Raw genomic sequence first — 6,286 nt, forward strand, 5'->3', positions numbered from 1 at the left:
CTCGTGACTTGACTGAATGTTTGACAAAAAAACACAAGCGACATTTCATTGTTTCCAGAAGTGACCATTATTTTCTCGCTGCAAGAAACATCCTTCATTAGTGTTAACGTCCTTCATAATCTTAGAGATGCATGAAGCTACAGATGCCGGAATCTTGAGCAAACCACAAAGTGCTGGAGGAACTTGGCCATCAGGCAGCATCTGTGGTGGGAATGGACAGATGGTGTTTTGGGGCAGGATCCTTTTTATAACCATATAACAATTTACAGCACGGAAACAGGCCATCTCGGCCCTACAAGTCCGTGCCGAACAATTATTTTCCCCTAGTCCCATCTACCCGCACTCAGACCATAACCCTCCATTCCCTTCCCATCCATATTTATTTTTAAATTATAAAATCGAACCTGCCTCCACCACATCCACTGGAAGCTCATTCCACACAGCTACCACTCTCTGAGTAAAGAAGTTCCCCCTCATGTTACCCCTAAACTTCTGTCCCTTAATTCTGAAGTCATGTCCTCTTGTTTGAATCTTCCCTACTCTCAATGGGAAAAGCTTGTCCACGTCAACTCTGTCTATCCCTCTCATCATTTTAAAGATCTCTATCAAGTCCCTCCTTAACCTTCTGCGCTCCAGAGAATAAAGACCTAACTTATTCAACCTTTCTCTGTAACTTAGTTGCTGAAACCCAGGCAACATTCTAGTAAATCTCCTCTGCACTCTCTCTATTTTGTTGACATCCTTCCTATAATTGGGCGACCAAAATTGTACACCATACTCCAGAATTGGTCTCATGAGATTCCACCTTCAGGGAACTATGCACAGTTATTCCTAGATCCCTCTGTTCAACTGCATTCCTCAATTCGCTACCATTTACCATGTACGTCCTATTTTGATTTGTCCTGCCAAGATGTAGCACCTCACACTTATCAGCATTAAACTCCATCTGCCATCTTTCAGCCCATTCTTCCAAATGGCCTAAATCTCTCTAGACTTTGGAAATCTACTTCATTATCCACAACACCACCTATCTTAGTATCATCTGCATACTTACTAATCCAATTTACCACACCTTCATCCAGATCATTGATGTACATGACAAACAACAGTGGACCCAACACAGATCCCTGAGACACCCCACAAGTCACCTGCCTCCAACCTGACAAACAGCCATCCACGATTACTCTGGCGTCTCCCATTCAGCCACTGTTGAATCCATCTTGCTACTCCTGCATTTATACCCAACAATTGAACCTTCTTAACCAACCTTCCATGAGGAACCTTGTCAAAGGCCTTACTAAAGTCCATATAGACAACATCCACTGCTTTACCCTCATCAATTTCCTTAGTAACCTCTTCAAAAAATTCAAGAAGATTAGTCAAACATGACCTTCCAGGCACAAATCCATGTTGACTGTTCCTAATCAGACCCTGTTTATCCAGATGCTTATATATATTATCTCTAAGTATCTTTTCCATTAATTTGCCCACCACTGAAGTCAAACTAACAGGTCTATAATTGCTAGGTTTACTCTTAGAACCCTTTTTAAACAATGGAACAACATGAAGGTCCGTCTTCAGATCTGTAATGTCATCTTGTCCACTCCTTGCGCAGATGCTCAGCATGTTGTGCTTCACTCGTAATCTTGCACGTCTCAATCGTCCCTTCCCATTCCTGTAAACTCCATGAATGTAAGTTTTGCCTAATCATTGTCTCCTCATGAAAATGACTCTTCATTGCAAAGATTAGTTTTATCGAGCTTCTCTGAACTGCTTTTGCAAGGGTCATGGGCGTATGGAACGAGCTGCCAGAGGAGATAGTTGAGGCAGGTACTATCGCAACTTTTAAGGAACATTTGGACAGGTACACTGATAGGGCAGGTTAAGAGAGAAATAGATCTAGTAGATGCACAGAATCTCTTGCCCAGAGTAGGGGAATCGAGGACTAGAGGACATAGGTTCAAGGTGAAAGAGAAAAGATTTAATGGGAATCTGAGGGGTAACCTTTTCACACAAAGGTTGGTGGGTGCATGGAACAAGCTGCCAGAGGAGGTAGTTGAGGCTGGGACTATCCCAACATTTAAGAAACAATTAGACAAGTACTTGGATAGGACACATTTGAAGGGATATGGACCAAGCTCAGGCAGGTGGGACTAGTGTAGCTGGGACACATTGGTCGTTGTGGGCAAGTTGGGACGAAGGGCCTGTTTCCACACAGTATCACTCTCTGACTAAGAGAGATATGGACCAAATGCAGGCAGGTGGGGACTAGTGTAGATGGGATATTTAGGCCGGTGTGGGCACATTGAAACGAAGGGCCTGTTTCAATGTTGTAAGGCCCTGTAACATCTTCCTTAAGAAGTGTATTCCGTAAGTTTCGATCCGATACTAAGCTAGTTTAAGTTTACCTTGATGGTGCCTTTAATTGTGCAAGTCCTGGCTCAAGGCAAAGACTATTTAACCCCATTTTTAATTTAGGCGCAAAATCTACATTAAGGTGACGTTTAAACAACTCCCTTAATGTGCTCTATAACAACCATTTACACATAACTATACAATGGTGTATAATTTTTTTTAAATGTTATAATGGCTTCAGATGTTTCCAAAAATGTGGCTTGTTTATTTCTCCTGCTCTTCCAGCACATTCTGACAGGCTCTCCTACACTTACACTAATATACTGTGTTGGCGATCTCCATGAACTGTTGGGGGTTAAATGTAAATGGTTGCAGTTACCAATGGGTTCGGAATTCAACTGATTCCCCCGATCCGCAGGTTGACTTCCATTTGTTTGGTTTGTACTTCGAGATGACGAGAAGGTTCCCCACCTGAAACATTGTCTGCCCATTCCATCCGCTAATGCTGAAGACAGATACAATGAACTGGAGTAGCTGAGCGGGTCGGGCAGCATCTCTAGAGAAAAAGGATGGGTGACGTTTTGGGTCAATCTGAAGAAGGGGTCCTGACCCGAAATGTCACCCATCCTTTTTCTCCAGAGATGCTGCCCCACCCGCTGAGTTACACCAGCACTTTGTGTGTGTGTCTCTCTCCTGTATAAACCAGCATCTGCAGTTCCTTTCCACACCGTTCCCAGTTGCTAGCTGACCAGCTGAGTCCTTCCAGCATTTTGTGTTTTGTTCACAGCCATCAAATTTCTCCACTGAGTTTTAATAGCCTTGTGCATCTGGTGAAATTCCCGGGACCAGCACAAAAGAGGGCAACATTATTGAACCTAATCCCTATTAAAAAAAAAAACAGGCCAGCTATCTGATGACACAAGCAGTGAAACTACTCTGAACATTTGATCAATCTCAGCAGAAATATCCAGCATGACAATGGTGCAATCTCAATGCTGCTATTGTTGTGTGCAAAACTAACATCAATCTTTTCCAGTACATTTCTAAAGGTGGGTGGTGGGTGTGGGGGGGGGGGGGGGGGGGGGGGGGGGGGGGGGAGAGACACGTGCAGTGAGAGGGCGGAGTCGACCTGGAAGCCAAAGTATTGAAGAAGAAATTGCAACGTCGCCCAAATCTCCAAAGACAAGGTGACTCTGCAAAAGACCTTCTGGGGCAATGATCAGCAGGGGTTTCTGCAAATTGGCATCTTTATTTTCGAAGTCACGTCTCTTTTTGATAATGCATCTTGTAAAGTGAAGAAGTCGAGTTAAGTTTTAAAGTTGGATGTCGAAAATCAATGTTTTAATTTGCAAATTAATGTATTGCCAAAAAAAAAACTGATGGAAGGTTTTGGCAGTAATTAATCTATGTCTGGAGAGCAGGACTTATTTTTTATAATCTCCGCATGTAAACAATCGCTTCGATTGTCACTTCGGCACGATAATAAAATGGAATAGTCAGGAAAACAGTTGGTATTTATCGATCAAATGCAAATTTTAGCTCAAAAGTTAAATTCCTTGCCATGCCATGCTTCAGTCTCCAGTTGGGTGGTAATATCTGTTTTTTTTTTTGTATTGTATTGAAATGTATTAAAATTATTACAAGATGTAGTTGTTTAAAATAATTTGAAATGTTTGCAAACATTTGAATAAAAGCCCTTTGTTTTGAGTTCTGCACATTTAGAATTTCTGGGGTAGGATTTGTAAATGTATTTTAAAAAAAAAGATATTATTGGAGACAGATGGAAGCGGTGTTTCGTTTATTTAAATATCATTTTGCAAATCTGAGATTCGGTTTTAAAATCTCTGAAGGATCTGCATTTTAATAGATTGCCAATTGCCCCGCAGTTCCTTCAACTAAAACATTTCCTAGCATTTAATTTGCTTTAGCAGAGTGCAGGTCGCCATGGAACCATGTCAATTATTAATATTTAACGTTTTTGTAAAATATTACTTGCAAAAAATAAATGGAAGATTTAAATTGAATTAAAATGTGATTAACATCGATAATATGTTAAATTGTTAGTAAAGAAATTACCCGTACAAGCAGCGATTTAAAAAAAAAAAAAATCCCCAAAATTCACTATATCCAGGGTGCGACAGCGTTTTCTAATTTATTTATCCAAACTTCTGGATACTCCCCGCCGACTTCCTCCTCCATGGAATCCATGGAACCCCAGACTTTAAATATCCCTATTTCTGCTCTTGCCTGCAGAAGGATACAATTTCTTGGTATCTGCTTTCTATCAGGCTATCCTTGTTTAATCCAGAGATAAGATCCAGTTCACTCTTTCCCCATCTAATACATAGAGTTTAAGGAGTGAATAATCACTTCCATGGCAATCTAATAAACTTCATGATGCCATCTTTTAATCTACACGTGAACATTTTGCAAGTTTTGCAAATGTAATGCCTATATATTAAAGTTAAAGATTGCGTATTGTTTATTTCAGAGGTGATTGAGACTTGAAACCAAGTTCTTTGTATGAGATGGAGTGTTGTGCAGCATTGTAATACCATGAATGATTTAGTTTATTGTTTATTTTAGTCTATTATTGTCACATGTGCCAAGTAAAAAGCCTTTTTGTTGCATGCTATCCAGTCAGCGAAAAGACTATGCATGATTACAACCAAGCCATCCACAGTATACAGGTACAGGATAAAGGGTTTCACACTTGGTGCAAGATAAAGTCTAGAAAAATCGGATTAATGCTAGTTTGAAAGTCTTCAGTGGTGTCAGGACCGCTCTCTCGTCGGTGAGACACCAGCTCTTGTATCTCTGGATCGGCAGCTTGGCGTCCAGTCTCTAATGGGTGGGTGTCATTCTTTGGAAGATATGGTGATAGTCTCCATTGACCTGGCCAACTCCCATGTTGCATGCCTAAGGCATCGACATTCCTAAACCAGGCTAGGTGCAGCTGGAGTATGGAAACTTAATTGTGCTAGTCCAGCAACATCTCTGCTCCTTATCTAATGACACTGTCTTGGACCTGAGGTATCTGTTTACAACAATGTGTGACAGAGGAATGGCCAGGAACCTTCCCAAAGATCGACAACCATCATCAATAAAAAAAGACACTTGAGGTAAACAGATTTAATGTATCTCCCACCACTGAGGTTTACACGAACGCTGCCTGGTTTATAGAGTATTGGCTATAAGGAAAGGTTGGACAGGCTCCAAATGATTTTCTCTGGAACGCCAAGGGTTGAGGGGAGACCTTAAATGATGCAGGCATGGATGGGGTAGACAGTCAGAACCTTATTTGCAGGATGGAAATGTCAAAGACGAGAGGGCATAGATCTACGGTGAAAGCGGCAAAGCATAAAGGAGATCAGTTTTTCTTACACAGAGGGTGATGGGTGTCTGAAACATGCTGTCAGGGGTGGTGGTGGTGGACACATGGATATACATGGAATGGAGGGATATGGATCATGAGCGGGCAGAGGTAATCAGTTTATCTTGACATCATGTTTGCACAGACATTGTGGGCCAAAGGGCCTGTTCCTGTGCTGTAATGTTCCGTGTCCTGTGAGAGTTCAGTGTCAATTGATTTAAAATACTTTGGTCTACTAATCATGTTTTTCACGGTGGTCTTTTGCCTTTCTTTTCATGCCTTATTTGTTGAAAGAGATGGTGATGCCACTGGTCCGCTGTAATACCCTAGGTAGACACAAAATGCTGGAGTAATTCAGCGGTCAGGCAGTATCTCTGAAGAAAAGCAATAGGTGACGTTTCAGGTTGAGACCCTTCTTCAGACTATATTCAGACAGACATTCTGTTATACCCTCCAGCTGTAGAGATAAAAGTTGCTTTTCGACCGTGCTTATGTAAAATATCCGATTTCACAAATATTTCATTGTTGTTCCAAAACATTTTCAGAGTGTTGGATGTG

This window comes from Amblyraja radiata, chromosome 16 (assembly GCF_010909765.2).
Source record: "Amblyraja radiata isolate CabotCenter1 chromosome 16, sAmbRad1.1.pri, whole genome shotgun sequence".
In the NCBI taxonomy this organism is placed as follows: domain Eukaryota; kingdom Metazoa; phylum Chordata; class Chondrichthyes; order Rajiformes; family Rajidae; genus Amblyraja; species Amblyraja radiata.